Source organism: Camelus dromedarius, chromosome 7 (genome assembly GCF_036321535.1).
Source record: "Camelus dromedarius isolate mCamDro1 chromosome 7, mCamDro1.pat, whole genome shotgun sequence".
Taxonomy (NCBI): domain Eukaryota; kingdom Metazoa; phylum Chordata; class Mammalia; order Artiodactyla; family Camelidae; genus Camelus; species Camelus dromedarius.
This window is the reverse complement of record NC_087442.1, coordinates 54,055,357-54,080,454: the sequence shown is the minus strand read 5'-3', so window position 1 is coordinate 54,080,454 and position 25,098 is coordinate 54,055,357. Positions and strand designations below refer to the sequence as shown.

The window sequence follows — 25,098 nt, the reverse complement described above, 5'->3', positions numbered from 1 at the left end:
TTTCGTGTTCTAGAGAAAAAGGAAAGTGTGATCATAAGCAAAAAAAGTCTATAGAATTTTGAAATTCAGTAACATGATATGTGGTATGAATCAAATGCTACCGCAGCAGTAATACTGTGGTAAAAGGCCTTGTTTGACCAAAAAACATTTAACAGTCCTCCTACTGTCACAATGTAGATCAATGTTTATTTTGGCAGAGAGAATGCAGATAGAGAGCAGCCAGATGTACAGGATGAAGAAAACTGGTGAATTGGAGAGCTACCGCCAATATTTTGAGAAACACCATTGAATACAGCGAAACCTTTACCTTCAGAGAACCTAGTAAATACTTCGAATTACATGGCGTATTTTGGAAATAAACACAAAAACTTTGCTCCACAAAGTCAGCAATTGAGCCAAGGAAGGGTTTAAAACTGAGAATTCAGGAAAGAAGAGCTTATGAATCACCACCATCTCTTCGGTACAAAGTGGAGCTAGACATCCACACTCGTTCCATATCCACACTTCATGGAAACCTGGGGTCATTACTATATGCTGGATGTCTTTAGGATTTTCAGCTTAGAAACCAAAAGTGACTCAATTATAGAAGTGTTTCAGGATCTACGCTAAAATGAACTAATTCTTTTCCAAATGGATTGCATAAATAACCATAAGATTAATTGCTATTAATTTTAGCCAGAAGTTAACTCCTGTTCAACAGTGTTGAACATCTCATAGAAAATTGATGGTACATTTAATAGCTTTCAAAGTCTGTGCCATCCTCCCATAGGTAATATTTTTATCTCTTTTATTCTTATCATTTCCATATGAAGAGTTCACATTTTCAGAAATTTCAAGCTTCAAATACTAAAATATCTTCCAGCTTTACTCTAGATTTTATCAAAGATTTCCCCCCTAATTTTTACTTGTTTTATATATAGAAGTAATTTGTCAGGTTCTGTTTTGAATGTCAGAGAAAAAGAAAGGGTAATATTAAGAAAAAAAAACCCTAATAAAAGAACTTTAAGGCCTGGTATGACATGAAAATTATAAGAAATATGCAGACAAAATTAATATTATTAACTATGTTACAGAGTTCTTATTGTTTCCTTGTTAAATAAAATAGATTCTACCTAATGATCCCTCCCCACAGACATTTCTCCCGACTCCTCTTACCTTTGATTTCAAGTGTGCGCACTCTGCCTTGGAGTTCTTCCTTTTCTTGAGCTGCCTAAGTGAACAAATTTCAAAGAAGAGAAGAGTCCTTCAGCGAAATCTTAGAGGACATCTACTTGAGTATGAAAAAGATAATACAGTGACTCTAATATATTTCCTGTAATTATTAATAAATTACTGAAGACTCAAGGATTGGCATAAAGATGCTCTTTTCTTAGTCACGGTATTCTTGCATGAATATTTGGTATGTTGTATACTGAAGTGTATCTTAGACAGATGTTTTTGGCAAGGGAGCACGTGTATGATTAACATGAGTTATGCATATGTCTGTTTTCCTGAAGTATTGCTTTACGAGTACATTTTAAACTTTATTTTCATCAGAAAGCTATTATTTTAATTTCATAAGCATATTCATCTTAGAGCTTGTAATCATATTACAGCGGTTAGTTTCGATTAAAAATACTCATTTTCCAACTCTTATCATTCAAGGAATGGTACATTTAGAAAAGACATTTAGATTTTTACTAATTCTCTGTGAAAAATATTGTGTAAAGACTTATCTAAATATGCCAATTGTATATCAGAAATTAACAATACATTTTTAAAATGGTAGAATATAGAAAATAGCTATTTTTCTACAATGTGACTATCCCCGTTACCCCAACATGTGTGCTCGGGAAGATGTTAGCTTTAATTTTATAGTTGACAACATTAAGAACCAAAGAGGTCTACAGAATTCCCATGATCACATAGCTAATTAATGGGGTGCCAGGAATAAACTATGGCTTAACTGTATTCTTTCTACAGTTACCCACTTCTGAAAAGTCATGAAGTCTACCTAATTTACCCACTTCAAAATTTATTTGGCATATTAAGATACTCAGGTCATTTACGTTTTTCAGGTGAAATTATTTTTTAAAAGTCACTAGTCATTAATTTTTTGTTATGAGCAAAATATGAGAACTAGGTTAAGGATAATTTATATGTATAATATTTATCAAAAATATATATAAAATAGATATTTTATGATTTTTATACAGTGTCTTTTGATTTTTATAGGTCATCTAATTTTGAAAATCCCAAATCTTTATGGACTCCTTGACATTGGTTTTAGTTTTTGGTTCAGTTTTTTTTTCTCATAAAATCCAAGCAAATAAAAGTGAGAGTAAAATAGTAATAATGCATAGCATAGAAAAATAGAGAGTCTCTGTCAAACTGTAGTTCAAGAAACAGAATGAAAAATTTTACTTTGTGAACAATCCCACTATTTCCATATAGGTCCTGAGGATTCCACATGTAAGATAGGGCCAGGGACTTTATCAAAAAATACTTTGAGACCTGCTCTTCAATAGTCATGTTTAAGAAAATTAAAAGGCAAGCTGGGAACTGGGAGAAAGTATCTGTGATGCATTTATCTGACAAAAGCCTAATCTAGAGGATGAAAAGAACTACTGTAATAATAACAGTGATAACAGCATGAATAATAAACAACTCAGCGGAGAGCAAGAGGAGGCCTTGAGACAAATGTGTAGGAAAGGCCAGTAAGTACATAAAAAACGCTCAATAATGTCAGTCATCAATACCAGGAAAATGTGTATTAAAACCACCATGTGATAACACTTCATTCGCTGGAAGACCTAGGGGACAAACAAAAAGAACAACATTATCAAGTGTTGGTGAGGACGTAAAGTGAGAACTCATATATTTCTGTTCAGAGAGGAATATGGCACAATCAATTTAAGAGAAAGGGTGGACACTTTCTTATATAGTAAAACATACACCTGCCATATGACTAAGCAATTCCATTCCTTGGTTTTAACCAAGAGAAGAGTTTGTTTATACCAAGACTCCTACACAAATGTTCACAGCAGTTCTACTTGTTATAGTCACAACTGGAAACAACCTATGTGCCCATACATAGGTGCGTGGGTAGACAATGGAGCACTAATCAGCAATAAGAAGAAATGAACTATGGACATTTGTAACAACATGGAGGAATCCCAAAATTACTGGGTTGCATGAACGAGCACGTGCAAAGAGTAGTACAAAAATATACATACTCTGTGATTTAGTTCGTATAAATTTCTTGAACAGACTAATTCAACTTTGTGATAGAAACCAATGCCTTGGTTCCCTGGGGCTGGGAATGAGAGTGGGGCCACTGACAAGAAGGGGTACAAGGGAATTTCTTGGGATGGTGTTGTTGTTCTATATTTTAATTATAAAGATATCATTATTTGTCAAAACTCATTGATCTGTATGCTTGAAGTCTCTATATTTTATTGCATGTAAGTTAGCCTCAATATATAAAAATGAAGACAAATAAAGAATACAATGTGGGGGAGAAAAAAATGTAGAGCCAGGGTATAACTTTGGACAATTTTTTCATTGTGTGTTTATTACACTTTTACAATGGCCAATGTAAACCTTCAAAATTATGATTTCTGTATTTCATTTATGGATGTTCAAGTATAAAAGCAAATGGCATTCTTGACATCTGAAAGAGTAATTCCAGTTTAATCAGAATTGTGTGATTGTGCTATTTGTACAGACATGAAAAAGGTTTTACCTTCCACTGTCTACTCTTTTTGTATGTGTCTTCTCATTCTGTAGAAGTTATTGTAGGAAAGGGAAAAAAATTGCCTTCTTTCCTTTTTTCTTGGCTGGTCTAATAATTAATTTGCCATAGAACAGATTAACAGGAGAAAGCAAATTTAACTTCTTATGCAAGGAGTCCCATAAAAATAGGAGACTCAAAGGTAGTTGGGTGATTGATGCTTATATATCATTCTGAGCTAAGGAAAAGGGTAGAGGTCTTGGACTTCAAAGAAGAAGGGTCAGTTTATAGGACCATCAGAGGAGCAGATGTTTGGTAAACAGATGTTTGCCCTGCCATGCACGTATCTCTCAGATAAAGAAGTTATCCCTGGTAGTAGCTCTCTTCCTGGTACAGGGCCCCTTTTGAAGTTCTTTTAGGCAGTTAAGAGGGAGGTAAAAAGCTTTTCTGAGTCTGCTGGGTCTTGATTGCCTTTAGCTCAAAATATTGTACATGCCAAAGTGTCACTTTTGGGGGTGGGGCATATTCTGCTCCCTCCATTACATAAAATCATTGAGGAAAACAGAGTGACAAATTTTTCTTTCAAATCGGTTAATTCCTTCATCTATGTATACAAGGATAAATACTAAGTACTTAATTATATTCCAGAATAAGATACACAAATTCTCTTCAACAAGGTTGCATTGTTAGTGAGGTGAACAGGCAAAAAAGAAAGTAATCAGAGCAAGTGATGTGATTATATCAAATGAAAGGTGGTACGGTGAGTGTAGGAGTTAAAGACAGCGCTAGACATCCTAGGGTCACCTACCACACCATGTTGGCTACTGTGAAATTTATTCCAAGGTCCCTGGCAAACCGTTGATGGGTTCTAGTGAGAGACTAAGATGATCTGGTGTGTGTTCAGAAAGATCTCTGCTGTCAGCATGTTGAAAAGGAATCGACTGAATCACAGCTGCAATCTGACAGTGAGCGTCTAAGTCCAGGCAGCTCTCCAAACCTAGGTAGCAGTGGTTTGCAACTAAGATTATAGCAGGTAGAGCACAGAGAAAAGAAGGAAGATTTGATAAATATCTGTGTTGGGACTTGTAAACTTCTCAAATACTTTATTCGAAAAAGAAGGATGTAGATATTATTATTAGGGTTTCTTAGGCAAGTATTACTGAGTAGACTTAGTGTCTAGAAACTCTCAATGATGTCTTTTTTTTTTTTTTTTTTTTTTACATTTCAGTGTTAATGGAAATTTGCAGGCCCAAACTGAAGGATGGGAATGTGGTATTGGAGTAATCCAGACCCTGAAAGGTGAGCACAAAAGCTTAAGATTTTTATACCTGATGTTTCAATTTCACATTTTTATTTAATAATAAACTCAAAGCCTTGCTGGATGCTTCATAAATTTTAGCAGAAAAATCATGAATCGTTGGAAATTTTGCCTCTGAGGAAAAGTAAAGTAATGTTGCTTTGCTATACAAGAAGCTTTTTAAGGTGGTCTTCTCAATATTTCAGGACTCTATCTCTTTAAATGCAGTTAAGTAAAACTTTATGTTTGGGAAGACTTTTCCAGAGAGCATTCCCATCATGTTTTATGTTTTTTGAAGATTTCTTTGAAATGCAAGATTTCAGCTTTTCTTTTACTTCAGTATTGCCTTTTCTCACATATTTTCAAAATTTATGAACCCGAATATTCATAATTTGTTCTCGAATAGTAACTGAGCAGACTTCATGCATGTTGCAACTCTGGAAATACTGTTAAGTTAAATATAAGCCAGGTATGATACTTTCTTAAAATTTTTTTCCTTGGATAGGAAATTCCACGTTTTGTTTTAATTATTGATTTACTAGCTTTTACCTGATTTATAAATAGTATGTTGACTTTCAAGGGCTCACTAATGATCTATTTCTCAGTAGGTACATTTCAGTCTGGATGATTTCTCTATGCTGGTACTTTAAAACTCAGCTCAAATACGTAACATTTTATAGAACATTCCTCAGATCTACATACTGAATTATTTCTCATTTTCTCTTTGATTATACATAATTCATTTGTATCCCTGGTAAAAAACTTATTCACCTTTCTATTATTCTGCTTGTTAATTCAACAAACTGCATAAATATCTCCTGTTTGTTGGGCACTGAAATGGGCACGAGATGCATAGTGCTGAGTGAAACAGTGCTCCTGCTTTCAGGCAGCTTACACCCTTGGCCATCCCACTGCTGAAATCTTTCACTGTTTCAACAAATAATTACTGAGTGCCTTCTGTGTACCTGACTGTTGCAGGCACATCAGTGAAAAGAATATTGAAAGATAGTTGCCCTTATGAAGCTTACCTTCTAGCAGGAAGAGATAGTAAATGAACAGTAAACATAATAAACATGTAAATTATAAGAAGTCAGATGGTGATAAGTGCTATGGAATAAAGAAAAGGTAAAACATGTTTCGAGGACTGGAACATACCTGGGAATTGGGCAGGAAGAGAGGTGACTGGGATCCACCTCACCGGGGTGAGATTTGAACAAACACTTGAAGGACGTCAGAGAGTTGGGAAGTAGTTATCTGAGGGAAGAACATTCCAGGCAGAGGAAATCTCTAATGCAAAGGCCCTACTGCTGGAACATATATCGTAATAGCATTACAGCAGAGAAGTCAGTTTGTCTGGAGGAGAGCAAGAAAGAGAACACTAGAAAAAGAGCTTGCCAGCAAGGTCAAAAGCTATAGACCAGTATGTATCTGTTTCTCCTCTAGAATCTTCTAAGAATGTCTTGATACCTATTATTCCTGTGTCTTACATGGTAGTCAGCAAGGATTCTGTTCCTTGTGCGGTGCTGTGTGTGTCTCCCTTTTCCCCTTTATCCTCCGTGCACTGTATAGAACCCCCCTCTTTTAAAACAACATGCTTGAATGAGTTTCTAAACTTTTCTCCGGTGCAGGATGGAATCTGAGGATATAAAGTCACCATTCTAATAGGGCACACCTTCCAGCTGAATCAGAGGAAATCAGTAGGAAGGGAATTAAATGCGCCTGATTCGTTTTTAGTAGCTCTCCAAGGGCAAAATAGGTGCCAGGCCTCGGGCTGAGCCTACTATTTTTGTTGTACTTTTCTTTTCTTTTCTTTTCTTTTTTTTTTTTAAGTACCATGGTCTGGAGAAAGGCCCGCCACAAAGACCAGTGGCTTTCAATTAGTTACGAGATAGATGTTTGCTTTTTAAAGCCAACGGCTTTAGAGTGTTGCTCTCAGTCTGAGCCAGCAACAACAGAAAAGATATCAAGGATATGATCTGGAAAGTAAGTAACTTATTTTCTGATCAGACTTGAAAGAAATGTTCAACTGATTGTGAGAATAAAGTCATCACTGGAGAGTTTACGTCCTATTTAATAGGGCATCAGTTTCCCTGTAAGTACCAGAAGGAGACTGACTAACACGGATGCTCAAGGACCAAACCTCCAAGTATGTAATTCTTTCACTCTTACATTTAGCACTGCAGAATAACGCACTGGAGGAAACCAAATTGACCTTCACCCCACGCTCCGAGTCTGGCTCTGACGGCCGTCAGTTTATGCCTAAGGGTTGACCCACTATGCGTAAGGCTCTGACTGCCTCATGAGCCCTTCAACCCCCGACTTGTGCCTTCCCAGCATCCTGCAGTTCCTTCCCAGGGCCCTGACATTTCCCGTGAGGGTCACTGTATTTATTCAGTGCCAATAACTGAGGAATAAATTCTTACACGTTGGGTAGGATCTTCCCTATTGTTTTGCAAATGAACCAGCTGAAACAAAATCGTGATAATGTGTTGTTATGGTTAAGGTTAGTAAGTGGCTGATTACGTCTAGAGGATACAACTGCAGACACATTACTTAAAAGACCTATTTTGTTGATCTAACTAGGAAATGAGCAAAACATTTGTGTGTGTGGTGTATTAGCATGAGCATGGAATTTGGAGCCAGGTGGAGCTAGTTCGGTTTCTTTCTCACGCTCCTCTCTGCTCCCTCCACAATGTCAGCTTCATCCTGAGGTCTGGTCCCCGGGTTATTGTGGACTATCTGTCGCTCAGAGCAAGTTACTGTACCTCTTCGAGCTTCAGTCAACTTAGCGGCATAGTTAGATAACGTCCACTTGCCTGTTGCTCACAAAAGAGATTACTATTTAAAAGACTTGTTCTTCATCTGGGATCATGGGTGATAATTTCCCCACTTCCTCATGTGCCATTTATAAAAGATACATTTAATCCATTTTTAGTAAAATGAAGATTTCTTACTCTTAACCGTGTGATAACAGTTGCCATAGGAATACTGCCTATTAGATGTAGGCAAGGTATTACTTGTAAACTGTCCTGGACTTCCTTGGAATCTGAGGACATCCCAAGGCTACTCACTCAGCTATTCCTTGGGAATGCAACACTCCAATGGATAGATGCCTGGTCTCTGCCAGGTGCAGAAAGCATTCTTCAAATCTCCACAAATAATGACATTGGATATCCTACAAGTTCCACTGTATAGTTCCTGAAAAGTTGGCTGAACATTTCCCCATTCAGAACTGCCAGTGACACTCATTAACTGGCTCTTTTGAATACGGCATTGACTACCACTAGGCTTTGTCAGATAGGGATTTAAGAAAGGTATCCAGTGAGGTAGAGGTAGATGTAACCATTAGTTTTGGCTCCCCCTTGTGTGGGAATATTCGGTAACCTAGGGAGATAATGGATGAAAGTGTCCTAACAGACCACTTGAGTTCCTCCCTTTCTGTGCTCTCGAGAGCAGATCCTTTCTTTCGTGTAATGGCTGTTGCTGAATTCCTACCCAGAATCTGTCCTGCCGCTCCCTCTTTTCTAATGGCACCCAGGTTTCCCTTCAGGCTTTCATCTTCCTTGGACAACATCTACATTTATGGAGGTGGGCTTTATGCCTTAAACCGGTCCACACATCCCATTCCCCAAGACAGTCAGTAGCATGTGACCTGATCCAGTTAGGGTGATTCTAGGGACTCTTGCCTGTTATTAGGAGGCAGAAAAACTACCTTTCCTTTGGGAACTAAAGGAGAGAATGTAAAGCTTCAATGACTCCTAAAAGAGAGCCTAACGTAACACAGAGAGCCAACCTTGGGAAGAAACAAATATGGGGGAGAGGAGAAAAGATAGTGGAACAGAAACTGAGTTCCTTATGCTTCCCTGAGCCTCGGGACCAGCGTCCTTTGAAGCACACTAGAGTTCTGGAATTCCAGCTAGGAATTTAAGTTTTAAAATTGATAATTGCTTGATACATCGGCATACCTACGCATGGTTTAGGGGAAATCAGTTTGAAACAATTATAATCATTCATTGGAAACTTAAATGCTCCCTGGATTGGGATCACATAGCATGCTTCTCCTGGAAGTTTCCACATCAAGAGGGAGAATGAACCCCCAGAATATTTTACAGAGTTTTCCAATTTACTAAAGTGATGCTCTTCGTTCAATCACCATATCATTTTGATGAAATATTTGACATCAGTAATTACGGTCTTCACTGCAATTCTTATAAAAATAAGTGATGGCTTTGGGGGCCTGCACTTTTGAGCTGACCTGTAGCTTCTGATACAGCTGACATGTCTCCATTCACATGGTTTTACTGTTTTATAACAACAGTGACAACATCTGGCTTAAGGTTTAACCTGGCTCTGATATGCTCTGTTTGTAGAACGATATAGGGATAATAAGATCTAGAGAGTAATTTTAGCATAATAATCATCAGTTTGGGAAAGCCTCCAGTGACTTCTCAGTAGGGCCTTTCCATCTAATATTTGTTATGATAGCACCACGTACAACTCTTTCGTAGCATATGTTCTGTGTAATTGAGGGAACAGTTTGTTAATGCCTGTTTTATTCACTAATTTCTCATCCACCAAAGGTAGGGTCCATTGTCTGGAAATACTCACTCTTGGCTTCCCAAATCCTAGCACACTTTATGGCGTTCGGCAGGCTCAATTGCATACGTACTGGGTAAACAGGGAGAGGGAAAACTTATAGTAGAGTAGGAGATAGTCAGATGACAGGTAATGCCAAAAAGCAAACGTCATATGACACCCCCATCCCTCAAACCTTGATTCACTTTGGTGATCATTACAACAACAGAGAATATAAGGGGATACGTTTTAGTCACAATCTAAGTATGATTTGGAGGCAGTAAATACATTCTGTTAATCTAGTTAAAAAAATGTAAGGGCATTATTTCATGTGGATTCTGTCTTTCTTTTTCTGTTTCTTGTGTAAATCACTTCAAATATTATAATGCTCCAGATGATGCAGGCTCAAAAGTTTCACATTTACATACAGTTCAATATTCTTTTCCACATCAGATGTGAAGGCAGCATTTCATACCAATGCTAGTCCTGAAACTGAGCAAAGGATAAGACAATCCTCAAACCTAGAGATTACTAAGGCCTTCCTTGGTTCTTTCAAGAGACAAAGGGCTCCCAATCCTATGAATTTTCATGCGTCCACGAAGGTGTTCTGGATCCTCCCAATCCTGTTCTTTCTATCCACCCCCCAACCCTGCCACCGCCTCTCTCTCTCCTGCCTCCCCAGCAAAAGTCAAAACAGATAATGGGTTAATTGGGAAAGGTTTTCTTATGCCAATCTTTTTTTTTTTTTTTAACCATCCCGTACACTCCACTATACATATAAAGAAAGGGGTAAGAGAAAGAAATGTGAAGTGTATTTCGAAAGATGATTAGCAGTAATTGAAAAATGTTTCATTTCCCTTTGAATTAACATTTCTCATTGCTTCTTTACGGTATGTTTAAAAATATCCTACTCGTGGTGATGACTGTGTGTGTGTCACCAGTGCTCAAAAAAACAATTCCTGCTCAGAGTGTTGTTGAACCCAAGTTCGGATGCCTGATGCACAGTGAGGCCGAACAAACTGGAACGTCTATGTTTAGAGCCGAGAAAGGTTTATTGCAAGGGCCAAGCAAGTAGAATGGGTGGTTTGTGCTCAAGAGGCCTGAACTCCCCAGTGGCTTTCAGGCAAGGATTTTAAAGACAGTGTTAGGGAGAGGGTCGCAGGATACGTACTCAGTTCATGGGCCATCTTCTGACTTGTTGCTGGTGAGGTAATAGGATGATGTTTCTGGAATCTCAGCCTTCTGTTTCCAGCCGGCTTGGCGTCCAAGTCAGCTTATAGTTACCATCCTCCCCCTAAGTGGGCGTCTTGGTTTCTGCAGAGCAACTGGAAGATATGCATCAGGTTGTTATCTACGCTCCTTCAGGAGGAACGAGGAGTCCTCTGACTCTGTTGTCATGATCATTGACTGCTTGAGCCTGTTCTTTGGAGCTTGGGAAAGGACTAGGAGACTAAAGCCTTTTTTCCCCTGCAAGCAAGAAACAGGAGGACACAGGGGGGTTTTGTACCCCAGAGGGCCCTGCAGGGCCCTGCTTGGTTTCAAGTGCACCTAACAGCACCAGAGAAGAAGTTGCTCTTTGATTGGGGACAGTAGCTACTATTTTGCAGGACCTGCCCATGCGCAGTTCTGCTGCTGAGGCATTTAGGAGTCCACAGAATTTGCTCAGAGAAGTTGTTGCCATTTCCTTACATCTTCATGCCACATTTTCTTTCTCCTACTATCTATGTCTCATTGCTGATTGTGGGTACATTGTGTTATTGGAAACTGAATTTTAAAACATCCTGTGGGTCCACATCTCACATTACCCAGAAAGTCATTACTATCATGTAAGGATTCTCAGCTCAGAATTTGGATTTATGTGAGATGTGTTGCTTTTTACATTTGATTCAAGTGGTTAACCCACTGACATTTATTGACATCTTTTGTAAGTTTCTCTCTCTCTCTCTCTTCTTTTCTTTTTCTTTTTTTTTTTTTTTTTTTGCCTGAAGCAACAGCCATTGATTTAACTCTTGAGTGGCTCTGTCGATCTGAGCCAGGTCCAGATAATTTTGGATAGGCTGCTGGTGCTTCTGCATCAGCCATCCAGTGGGCCGAGGGTTGGCTGGTTTAGGATGGTCTCAGCTGAGATGGCTCATCTCCGCTCATCTTCTGGGTAGTCAGTCTCTTACGCTCTAGGCTATCCTGAGGGTTCACGTGGCAGCCGGGCAGGTTCCAGGAGAGAGCACGAATCACAAGGGGTTTTTTGGGACCCAAATTGGGAACTGACCATCACTTCTGCTGTATTCTGTCAACCAAAGCAAGCAGATGTCGCTCCTTTCCCTCAGTGTTCATATAATTAACTCTGGAGGCTGCCAGGAGCCCTTGGAGCCCCGCCCACGAGGCTCGTGCACGCACTTCTGTCTTCCTGAGCTGACCCCCTCAGCAGCTGGTTCTCTCTTTACTCTGTTATATATTTTATTTCCACTTTTATGCTTCCTTGTTGCTTCTCCTTCTTCTCTGTTTTAATTTAAATTGAAAGAATTCAGAAACCGTTTTCTTCAATAATGAAGGAAATTTATTAACACTAGATAAGAAAATCTGATGTACTGAAGCATGAGAACTATAATATAGAGGGACCTTGCCGATGGTCGTTCATAATTCAAGACAATTCTTGGATTTGAGAAGTTTGTGACTCTTCACTTTGGGGTTCCAACAACTATATGACTAAATAAAAAGGAAGTTTCACCCTTACATGCCATGTCTCCATAATAATCTCTTTATGTGCCAGTTTTCCTATTTCTGCTTCTCTTCTCATTACCTATGGGGCTAACACTCCTCTTATTCCTGAAATAGGCTTTTTGATTGGCTCAGCGAATTACTGTCTTTTTCTTTTTTTCCTTTCTTCAGACCTCCTCGTGGGTAGCTAGCCCGCCTGTGGATTGACTTCTTCTGTGCCGAGTACTCACCCCCACCCAGACTGAGTGGGGAGGTCAGGGTCACGTGGCTCCTTTAGGTTCACGTCTCAGAGGATTGTGAAAAGTGCTCTTTCTTCTACTTCCTTTGACATGAGCTTTGTTATGATTGACGTGTCTAGGACAATGGCACCTAGCATTTAACTCTTTATATCCATGTGCACAGTTGCCCTATGAAGTAATCCAATTAAAAAATGAAAACCCACAAAGGTATATACTACCCTGATTTGTTTAAGTGATACGTTCAGTGGCTATAATTTAAACTATTCATAGCTTTAATCTCTTTTTATATCCTTCTTATGTAAAACCTAATTTGCTACCATGTCTCTTCCTTTATCTTCCTACTTCATGTTCTCTCCTCTTCTGTTGTGAAGTGTACTCCTTAATCATAGCCAATGTTAAGTGAAAATTCTGTGCTGGGGATATGATATTCACTTAAGTCCTGGGATGACAGTATTGGCAAGGACATGGAAAAATAAAAAAAGAAAGAAAAAATCAAATCCATAATAATTGCCTATTACTGGTAGGGCCAGTATAATTCTTCTACTTCTGTTGAGTAGTAGTCCCATACCAGGGACCAATGACTGATAAATATTTCCTGAAAAATATCTGGGTTGTTTTTTTTTTTTGAAATTTTTATGTAGAAATTTGAATATCCACATTAAAAAAAATCTAGTAGTATTTTTCTTTACAATTAAAAATCATATTCTATGTTTCTTTAATTATCAATATCATGAATGATTTTATATTTGTTGATTCTCTCTTATGCTAAAGAAGGAAATTAGTACTCTTTTACTTCCATCTCTCTTGCCACTTTCCAGATTTTGTTGATATTGTGGCCTTCTGGATTCATGATATTATAAAGACATTTTTATTGTGTCTTCTAAGATTTATTAAAAAGAGAAGAAAGATTCTGGAAATATGGCAGCCTGTTCTGAATGTATTTGCTATGCTCCCATATCTGACTGTCTGCTGCTACTGAACTAGGTGGATCTGGTCAACCCGAGGTAGATGGTCGTCCTAGAGACCACTGGTGTGGGGGTGGGGAGTTTGGGGCTTTTACCTTACAGCAGAAAGTCTAGAGACAGTGGTCTATGAGAAGCTCCAACATTTGGATCTAAATACAGCACTAGAAGAGGTAAGTGCTCAAAGCTTTGAGGACCACCAAATCCAAACCACCCTCCATCTCTCTCACACACATAACACACACCCTGAAGTATACTGCCCTCCATAAAGATGTATAGTCCCCTAGGAACTCAAGAGACTGAGCAGGAGCTGATGCTCCCTGTTTTCAAGACTAGGAGAGTAGAAGGAGCATAGGACCTGGCAGGGTCTCTCCAGCCAGGGTGGGCTAGGGATCAAGGAAGATAGGCAGCTGTGGAAGGGAGAGGGGACCATCTCCTTCCATCATTTCAGAGACACCCTCCTCAAAGATGTTCCCAATTAGCATAACTCAGTCTCAGAAGCCGACAACAATGACAGCATCAAGATCAGCAACAAATATCAACACAAATAAGGAGCTTAGTTGCCTAAGAGGAGACTCAGCTACCACAGAGAGCCAATTGGAAGAGACAGAGGGAAAACAGAACAGACAATAAATGAACTTAAGTGCCAAGGAAAACATGGAACCATCATTCTGGACCTAACTACTGTAATTATTTAATTTTCAAAAGTTAGTAAACAAAGAAAAAGATGGCTGTTGAAGAGAGTGGAGTGAAATTAGTGGTGCAGAGAGGTGTGGGTAGAAGAAACATCTCGAAGTCTGTAAAGCATTTAAGACACTGGTCTTGTCAAAAATCATTAACGGCAAAGCATGATGCTAACAGAGAAATCCAAAATGTCCTGGTGCTTCTGCTTCCTTACCAATAAAAGAATAATGATTCTCACTGGGATTATTATGAAGAGTCTCTTGGGATTATTATAAAAAAAATTTAAAAAGTTAATACTTGTAAAGTGCTTAAAGCAGTCTTTAGCACAGAATAAATGTGATGTAAGTATTTGCTAAAGAAATAAATAAAACAAAAGTAATGACTTTCAAATACCCAACATATATCCAAATGTTGGGTATTTGAAAGGACCAATAAAATAAATAAACATGTCTTGAAGATGGTTTTAAACAAGAGGAGAGAGAGGAAAAAGAAAAATTTTGGAATGTAAGAGCAAACACCTCTAATACAGACAAACTTAAAAAAAGTATGTTTGAACATTACCTGCAAACCCATAGCAATTTGAGAACCCTGAGAAACATCTGATTTTCCATTTAAATGCAAATGATCAATATTGACCTAACCAGAAAGTAAAAATCGGAATGGATCTATTACCACCATACAAATCGGTGAAGGGCACCAAGATCAGATGAATTTCCAGTCAAGTTCTATTGAATTTTAAAGGACAGATAATTTCAAAATTATTGCAATTATTTCAGGCCAAAACTGGAAAGCCTTCAAATTTATTTTAGGAAGGCAATATAATTTCAAAACTGGAACCTGACTAAAACAGAAAGAACAGACAATAAAGACAGTTTCATTTTCTTGTGTTTTCTTGGTAACATTTTTATTGAATCTCAAATATTGTCATTTTAAAATGTAATCCACATCAGAGGATGAATAAGATATGTCATCTCCTTTTCTTCTTGAAATACAGTGCATTTTACAGTTATAGGTTATCTCATTCAAAAGTTAAATCTGATCATGTGTACATGATCTGTATTGAGATTTCTTAAGATTTACACGTGTAAGTGAAGATTAACATAGCCAGGTTGTCAAAACATACCTTGAAATATTTCAGTAACTGAATTAATTATAAGAGTTTAGAGCAGTATTTACTCTAGTTTAAAATGAATCAAATATTTAGAATGTCTCATCCTGTTTAATGTTGAATAGTATCTCATTTTATAGATGGGTCATCATTTGTGTATCCATTCACCCTTTGAAGGACATTAGTGTCTGATCCAGCATTTAATGGTTATGATTCTGACCATAGGTTGCTATAAGCATTTGCATTTGTTGCTTTTTTGTGAATGTAAATTTTTATTTCTCTAGGCTAAATTATCCCAGAGGACAATCTCACTTTTAGTGAAAATATTCAAAATAAAATGAATAGAATTCAACCAAAACATTAGGACCAGTGGGTTTTCTTCCACGGTTGGCAGAGGAGTTTCAAAATCAAGATACTAGAGTTAGGTTGATATTAAGTAACTTGCCTAAGATTCCCCAGTGATTGAGAAATGAAATAATTTGCATCCTTACATGTTGCCTCATAATAATAATATGAATAATAATAGTAACAATGAATATGGTATCATGAAATAGCTAACTTTTACTAAAACTATCCTAACTGCTTTATGTTTTATTTCTTAGAAGTTAAGAGTCATCTTATAATTTTACCTTGAGATATTGTAATGTGAGGAGAAACAGGAACTGCCCTATTAGAAGTAAAGCAATTTTTGAGATTCAATGTAAAAGAAAAAAAAGTTTGCTTTTTGCTACAGATGAGTCAGGGAGAAGAAAAAGGACAAAGAGAGACAGACCTCTCAGATTTTGGGCTTGACTAAAACTACTCTCAGCAAAAGTGATAGAGGAAGAACACACACAGGAATGGTTTCCTAAAAAGTCAAGGGCCAGGCTAAAGAGAAGCAGAAGTGGCAGTATTATCACTGTGGAAGATGAATGGAGTGGCACTTCTCATTTATTTAGTATTCAGGATTTCAACCTTAATTAGGATTCCTTTGTCACATCATTCATCAAATACACTTGAAGAAATGGAAATGAGCCTCAAAGTTTCTGTCGCCTCAGGCATGCTTTTAATACTTTTACTCATTTCAGCATATTGTGAAGTACAGTGAGTTGACTTGGAAATGTTTGAGTCAGAATAAATAACATCCAAATGAAGAAATCACACGTTGTAAGCAGTTCTGGCAGGAATATCAAAAAGCAGCCATTTGAATGGTGACTAATTTGTAACTTCTTTCAGCCAGTGCTAAGAACAATAAGTTTTCTCCCTAAATATTCTGCTTTGCTTCCCAAAGGTTTGTAACAGCCCTTTAAAAAAAATTACTTAAAAAAGGATTCCTGCTTATGAAATTCCACAACATTTGTTTTGTTAACATGACTGTATGTACAAAGGAATTTGTATATTTATGATTATAACTTGCCAAGTGAGATATATAGATTATTAATTCAATCAGCATGTGTAGAACTACTATAGGTGCCAAGATAATCCTTTTTCAACCTTCTCCTCTGTCACAAAGATCCACCCATCCCTCAAAACCTTTTCCTGTAAGTGATGTCCTTGTCTTGCCCTTACCTGTATGTGACGCCTTCTCTGATAATGGTGCCCCAGGTAGAAAGAATTACTCTCTCCACTCAGTGCCTGTAACCTTTGGCACACACAGCTTGCATGAGCCACCAAATGTATGATACATACATACCATGTATGTCTCCACTTAGATTATAAGCATTAAAAAGGCAGGGACATTGTGACATATGTGTATTTGGATTTCTAAAAACCAGAACTTGTTGGTATTTAATATATTAGTCACTTTTTGATTTTACAGATGAATAAGTAAATAAATGCATATGATTCAATGCTAAGTCACTTTTTAATCATTGTTAGATCTAGTAACACCATACTTGTTACATCGGGTGGTTGTGAGAGCAAATGGTCTCTCAGATCTTTTTCAGGTTGTCCAGACTATGACATTTTGTTGTTGGTCTCATCAAAGATGCTCTTGAATTTATATCCAAATCGTGTAATTCATGCAATAGCTGTACTGGAATTAAGCACTGGGCTTAGAAACCAGTCTGAGCCCCTGCTTTACTGCTTATCAGCTGCAGTGTGACCTTGGCCATGTTTTTGGACTTTTTACACTCTGTTTCATCAAAAAAAAAGTGAATAATAATGTGAGGTATTTCACAGGGCTGTTTGTTAAAATTAAATGATGTAAATAAGTAACATGCTTAAAAGAGTTTTAGATACCTACTAAGTGTTAGTAGTTGTTATTATTAATGTTGGCCCCTTTTTTTTTTTTTAAAGGCTCTGCTAATTCTGCTGGGCAGATCCTCCTTTTTCCCACCTACGTTTTAAAATAAGAGACTAGGTTCCTGACCTGAATTATAAAAGGTTTTAGTACCATTTTAGAAATCACTATGGGCTGCCTTTCCCTGATGAATCCTTAGGTTTTGCCCCCAGTACTAATGTAAACATAAGGACAGGGGATGCCATTAACTTTCTTGAATGAGCTCTGTGGGACTATACAGTACTTTCCAGAATCGAGTAAGAGCTCCCCTGTATACGCTTATCCAGTGGGAAAAAGCTCTGTAGGTTTCTTAAACCAACTTTGAGTGTTGGCTTAAGAAACCCTGAGAATATTCTCTGTCTTATACTTCAGAGCTGTCAGTCAGTATTTTTGATCATTAGCCATCTGTGATTATTTTAATTTTTGCCAGCAGGAGAAGGAACTCTTTTCCACCCAGGAGCTCTGTTATTACAATATAATTTATATGTAAAGAGCTCATTTCATCAGTGAGAAAAACTTTTACGCAGTTTTTTTAAGGTTTGAAAGAAACTCGTGATATCTTGTTTTTTGGGTTTTTTTTTTTTTTTTTTTCCATTTCTCCAACTCTATACCACTGTTTCTCTGTCATACTGTGAAGGAAAAGCCGGGCTGGTCTAACAAGATAATTCACAAGTCTAGGAATGTGAAGGAGAGGCTGGGCTGGACTAACAAGATAACTAACAAGTCTAAGTATTGGAATACTGATCTGAGTTCTGCTGGACTAACTTGTAAATCTAGGTTAATTAGTGTTGGTTTGCTGTTTATGTGTTTTTGCTAGCCAGCTGGGTTTTCAAAGATACATATCTGGCTTTGGAATGTTGGTTTGCTGCCTCCCCGCCTCCACTTTTGTGATGATAATGCTGCTAAAGTTGTTCCATGCCCATTGGCCGAATACCCCAAGCTTGTACTTTACCCTATAAAACCTCATGTGCACGTCTGGAGATGCTCAGAGCTTCAGAGCAGAAGCCCCTCTGAGCCCGCCGGCATAATACATCTGAGTGCTCCAACCCTCCGAGTGGTGCTTGTTTCTTGGCTGGCCTGTCGTTTCCGTAACAATACTTCACATTTAGACTGGCATCTCTCCATACAGAAATTCTTCAGTACCTAGTCAACAGTTTTAAGAATAGGATGAAGTTAAACTGATCTTCATCTGTTTTAAATATAAGACCTCATTTTTATTGTAGTTGCTATTTTAAAATGTAAAACTCATAGAGAAAAATATAATTTTACTTTGCAATGATGGTTAGTATTGAAGTTGAGATTTCCTTATTAACAGTTTATTAAAATGGCATGATGACATTTTAGCTGTAACTAATAAGGGCAAGTTTTGAGGGAGGCCAAAAAAGAATTTAAAAATAAAAGGTTGGCCTTTTCTAAGTCATACCATGAATTAGGATTTAGAGTCATGGAATCACATTCATACCTCATCTCACTTCTGCTACTGATTTCAGTTTGACCTTCAGCAAGTCCAAAACTCCCCTCAATCACTACACCTATAATGTGAGATAATAATGTTTAACTGAATATGGTTATTGCAGAGATTAATGAGTTATTGGTCATAAAATGTAATCCATGTATTAAAAGTCTCTGCATGAAGAGAAGACTGAATCCCTGTGTCATTAGTGAGAGTGGTTTTGTGAAGTGAAGTGAATTATTGATCAACTATACAAAATTTTAGGTCTTGAACTTTATGAAGCAAGTTTCAAATCTCAGGATAGAGGCTAGAAGAAATTAGTGCTTTTGGGGGTCCCATGCCATTTCATCCTTGTTTCCTTTTCTGGTGAAAGCACACATTATGTTCTTAGCAGAGTTGACTCCTAATTAAATTACTGATGATACGAGGACACGCCTATAATTTTCTTCCTTCTTTTCCATTTACTTTCTCCTCTCCCCTTCCCTAGCGCTGTTTCTTTGCTTCCCTGTCTCTACTTTCTTTGAGAACATGGAGTGCTTACTCTCGTATCTTAAGGACAGGAAGCAAACAATCTCAGTGTTCCAGGAGGAAACCTGCAGTTGATGCAGGAAAACAGATGAGTCCCTGGGACGGGCCCCGCCAAGCGTGGGTCCTTGGCTTCGCACAGGAAAGAATTCAGGAGCGAGCCACAGTTAAGTAAAGGTTTATTTATTTAAAGAGATACATCGAAAGGCAAGAGAACAGCCATGGGGTGTGGGGGTTGGGTGCTCAGATCCATAGTGTGCGGGCAGAGAGAGAGGCAGTGAGGGGCAGTGTTACCCTTTCTATGGGCTTTGGTAGCTTCATATGCTAATAAGTGGGAGGACCAGTCTGACTAGCCTGGGGAAGGAGCTGGGATTCCCAAGAAGTTGGCCGTTTCCCACTCTTTGACCTTTTGCAGCTAGCCTTGGGACTGCCATGGCGCCTGTAGGCAAGTTATTCACCATGCTAACATACTACAATAAGCATGTAATGAAGCTCAAGTTCTGCTAGAAGTCAAATCTCCCATCATCTTCAGCCTCAAGGCCTACTGGGGGTTGAATCTTTCACCATTTTGCTGTTAATTGCTGTAGCATTCCTTGAATGGCTGTGCCCTGCCCCCTTCCTCTCTCACAGTGACAGCAGTGATAACGACAGTGCTTCCTGTCTCTGGGCACTTCGGTGCCTAGTTTAAAAAATAATTGAAAAGTGACATCATGTGTTCATTCTGACATTTTTCTTTGCTGGTTGAAGTAAGGTTGAGAAGGTTGACATAATGCCAAGAATAAATGTAAAGATTTTCTTGTTTTTCATTGTTTTTATCTAGGGGTAGGGAATGGTGAGGATGGTGTAAACACACACACACACACACACACACAGAGTGCAGGTATGGGGAAGATTACTTCCTGAAATAGTGATCCGTTTGGTGAGAAAGCAGCAGCTTCTTCTGAGAAATAGCAGGGAATATAGCCAAGTACCCAAATAACCCTGAGTCACTAGGTCCGGTCCTATTGGAAACTAACCTAATCTGTATCCAATTTAACATCTGAACTTAATTTTCTTGGCTCTGATCAACCCAGAGCATCTTCCCCATGGAAGCCTTGAAATTAGTCATGATGTCCAGAAATGTCAAGAGTAATGACAGATAATTGACACATATATACCTTCACGCAACTTGCCTCTTAGTGGTGATTTCTTAATTTTAAAAAGCTTCAGAGCATGGAGCTTTATTATGCAGGTGGAATCTCTGTCCATATGCCAATCATTTGTTTTTAAGGATGGTGGAATGGGGTCAGCTTCCCTGTAGAGGTAATTTCTCCGCAGAAGTAAAACTAAAAGGGTTACTGTTGAAATTTTTTAAAACAAAACAACTGTAGTTTACACACTTTAGTTGCTAAAAGAGTGAGACAGTTTTGCTCACTGTGGCATGAATTTTTGTGACCCTGTTCAAGGCTGCTAAAGTCATGTGACTCGTATACACTGTATGGCTATGTAGGCCTGGGAACAGTGTGGCACATCACTGTCCCTTACCAACTTGGGTTTATGGCCTGGAAAGTTATTCTACCCACAAGTAGTGAGAAATACGAGAACAACTCAGTTAAACCTGCTCTCCTAGCCAGAGGTGAGAGACAATCAGGTCAAATAACAAACAAGCTATAATTAAGCTTTGGAAAATTTAAAAAACAAATGAGTTAATGATTTTATTTCGATGCAAATAACAAATCTTTGGGACAGATCAAATGCATTTTTTGCTTCCATATTGCCAAACTTTGATTTGATTGATTCTATATTTATCCCCATGTGGCAGCTGGAGCACTCACTTTAGAGGGAAACTTTCCTAATTCCAGTCTATCAAGGAAAATCTGCAAGTTAAAAACGCACTTTTATCAGCAGGCATTCGGAGAATGGCAGGTGGCAGATAAAGCTCCTAGTGGATAATTCTAATTGCATTTTCTTTTACCTTCATAACTCAGGAAGTTGTAAGAAAAGGGAGAGTGTAACTTTCTATGGTTTTGACAGTTGTGTTTACATCTTTCTCCAATGAGCATTGTGTTTGAAGTCTTCCTGGACTCTCACTACAAAGCTAGTTTGAGAGTGTCTAAAACTGGTCCAATGGATACATAGAAAAAAGAGCTAGGAATAATTGGATGCATTAGATACATAAAAGTATGGACTAATGCTATTGCAAACCATTTAAAAACCTTTCTCTACTTTTATTTATTTTGACAATTTTCTCTACAGATTTATTACTTTATATTAATGACAGAAGAGTAAAACACAAAGTAATAAAATATAAAAATTTAAGTAAAGAATAAAAAAAGTAACATGCAGCAAACTTTAGGAGGTCTAAATGAAGCAATGATGCTATTAACTTGCATATTCTTTTTAAGACAAAATACATTTTCTTATAAATCAAATCCCCCTAATCTGAGTTTAAATTGTTACTCTGGGATTTTGATAATATTGATAGAAATTATAGTTCAGAAAGGAATTATAATATAGAGAGGAATTGAATTATAATGCAGATAGGAAATGCAATAGATATTAATTGGTTAATGAGTATCTGAATATTTATGAGGACACAGTTTCAATGTAAGGTAATGATAGTATTTATCTAACAATTTCAATTAAAACAACTGAAGCAAAGAAACTTAAAGTTTTATCTAAGTGCTAACTTTTGTAATGACCATCTCTCTAGTAAATACAGTTCCTACTATGGGTTTTAAACAGACATGTTTCTATTGTACATTTAGAATTATGCACACTTTTATGTATTTCCCATTAGCCAGAAGAACTAGAAAGCGAAATGGATAACATGATTCAGATCCAAGTAAAAACTGGAATCCCAACAAGAACATGTGCTTCTCAGTCGATCTTGTCACCTACCTCACATGGTATTATGACTTTATATATTTAACCTGTCCTCTCAACAGGGTACTTCAAATCTGCTTAGAGTTTAAACATTCGTTCTTCATCAGAAACCAAATGCTTATATTTGCAGATTTCCAAAATCTATTCTTTCCTCATAATCCTTGCAGAAATTCCTCCAAAATCATGTCAGCTTTCTCAGTTACTTAGCATTATTGTCTCAATAGTGATAAATGTGGCATGGGATGGAAATAAAAGAGAAAGCCCCCACATCTGACTGAATGAGTTAAGAACAGCTTCAAGGAGGCTGCATTTTTGCTGACACAAGACAGTATACTAAAAGGCTGACAGAAAGCCTTAGGTGAAAAGTGTACAGAAAGTTAAGTGAGTATGATGTGTTCTGGGAACTACGAGCAGTTTTTTATAATTGGATTTAATTTAAATTATTCTATTTGCCTTCATTATGTGTCTTGAAAACTTGCAAACGTGTATAAAGAAGTGTATGGTTAGAGGTGAGTCTGAAAAAGTAGCAGAAACTAGATTTAAAAAGGCTCCATATAATTTGAAAAAGAATTTAGACTTGTCAATTCTCATTTCAATTCCTTTTCTCTGCCATGCCCCTCATGTTTAAAAACCAGCCATATCCGTCATGTCTCATTCAAGTGACTCAAAGTCTCCCTCCGTCAGCAAGCCTTCCTTGTTAAATAAATATGCAATCTATTGTTACCGCTGTGTCTGACCTGTTTCACGTAGCATAATGTCCTCTGGGTTCATCCAATTGTCGGCAAATGGCTGTGTTTTCTTCTGAATAGTATTCCATTATTTAGATATATGTATGCCACATTTTCTTTATCCGTTTGCTTATCAATGGACATTTAGGTTGCTTCTGTATTTGGCTAATGTGAATAATGCTACAGTAAACCTGAGAGTGCAGATATCTGTTAGGGATTCAGATTTGAGTTCCTTTGCACATATGCCCAGAAGTGGGATTGCTAGATTATACAGTAGTTCTACTTTTAATTTTTTGAGGAATCTCCATATTGTTTTCCATAATAGCCATAACCAGTTTACATTCCCACCCACAGTGTTCAAGGGCTCCATTTCCCCCACATCCTTACAAACGGTGGTATCTTGTTCTGTTTCTTCATTTTGTTTGTTTGTTTGTTTGTTGGCTTATAATAGCCATCCTAATAAGTATGAGGTGATAGCACATTGGGTTTTTCCACATTGTGATTTGATTTGCATTTCCTTATTGATTAAGGATGTTGAGCACCTTTTTATATACCGATTGGCCAGTTGTTTGTCTTTTTTGGAAAAATGTCTATTCAGTTCCCTTTCTCATTTTTTGAAATCAGATTGGTGCTTTGCTATTGAGTTTGAGGAGTTTTATATGTATTTTGGTTATTAACACACTATCAGGTGTATGGTTTGCAAATATGTTTCTTTCCATTCCAGAGCTTGTTGTCCTTTCACTTTGATGATCATTTGCTTTGCTGTGCAAAAGCCTTTTAGTTCGACGGAATCAAATTTATCTATTTTTGCTTTTTTGCCTGTGCTTTTGGTGTCATAGTGGGGAACGCATGACAAGATTTTTTTTTTTTTTTTTGGTCAAGGAATGTTTTCCTATGTTTTCTTCTATGTTTTATGGTTTCAGGTCTTACATTTAAGTTTTTAATCTATTTTGAGTTAAATTATTGTATATAGTGTAAGATAAGAGTCTACTTTCATTCTTTTGTATGTGGATATCTGGTTTTCCCAAAACTATTAAAGAGACTGTTGTTTCCCCATTTGTGTATTTTTGGTGCTCCTGTCAAAGGTTAGTTGGCCTTATATGTGTAGATTTATTTTGGGCTCTCTATTCTGTTCTACTGGTCTATGTATTGTTTTTTGCACCAATTCCATACTGTTTTGATTAATATAGCTTTATGATATAGCTTAACATTAGGAAGTGTGATGCTTTAGGCTTTGTTCTCTTTTAAGAGCAGATTTGGGATATTTGTGGTTCCATTTGGATTTTAGAATTGTTTTTCCATATCTGAAAAAGGCCACTGGAAGTTTAAAAGAGATATCATTGACTCTATAGATCACTTTAGATAGTACACACATTTTAACAGTATTGTACCAATCTATAAACATGAATGTCTTTCCATTTATTTATGTCTGTTTAATTTTTGTCATCAATGATTTATAGTTTTCAGTGTAAAAGTATTTTACCCTCTTGGTTAAGTTTTTTCTAAATATTTTATTTTTTGATGCTGTAATAAATTAGGTTACTTTTTGTAATTTCATTTTTGCATAGTTTGGTGTATAGAAACTCAACTGATTTATGAATATGGATTTTGTATCATGGAGTTTTACTGAATTTGTTTATTACTCCCAATAAGTTTTTGTGTGTTTGTGTGTGTGTGTGTGTGTGTGTGTGTGTGTGTGTGTATAGTCATTAGAATTTTCTACATATAAGGTCATGTCATTTACAAACAGAGATAATTTTACTTATTTTCTAACTTAGAGGCCTTTTATTTTTTTCTTGCCTAATTGTTCTGGCTGTGACTTCCAGTACTATGTTGGATAGTAAAAATGGACATCCTTGCCTTATTCCAGCTCTTTGAGGCAAACCTTTCAGTTTTTCAACATTGAGCATAATGTTAGCTGTGAACTTGTCATATACAACTTTTATTTTGTTGAGGTACTTTTCTTCTATACCTA

At 37.3% G+C, this 25,098-nt stretch overlaps 1 long non-coding RNA gene across 1 annotated transcript in view; it reads left to right on the top strand.

The window, feature by feature from the left end:
* The first annotated feature begins 4,802 nt into the window (after positions 1-4,802).
* Positions 4,803-25,098, top strand: part of LOC135321689 (uncharacterized) — a 688,254-nt gene continuing 667,958 nt past the window's right edge. The window contains exon 1 of the long non-coding RNA XR_010381667.1: positions 4,803-5,011. This is a non-coding gene — a long non-coding RNA (uncharacterized LOC135321689). The remainder of the gene's footprint in view (positions 5,012-25,098) is intronic.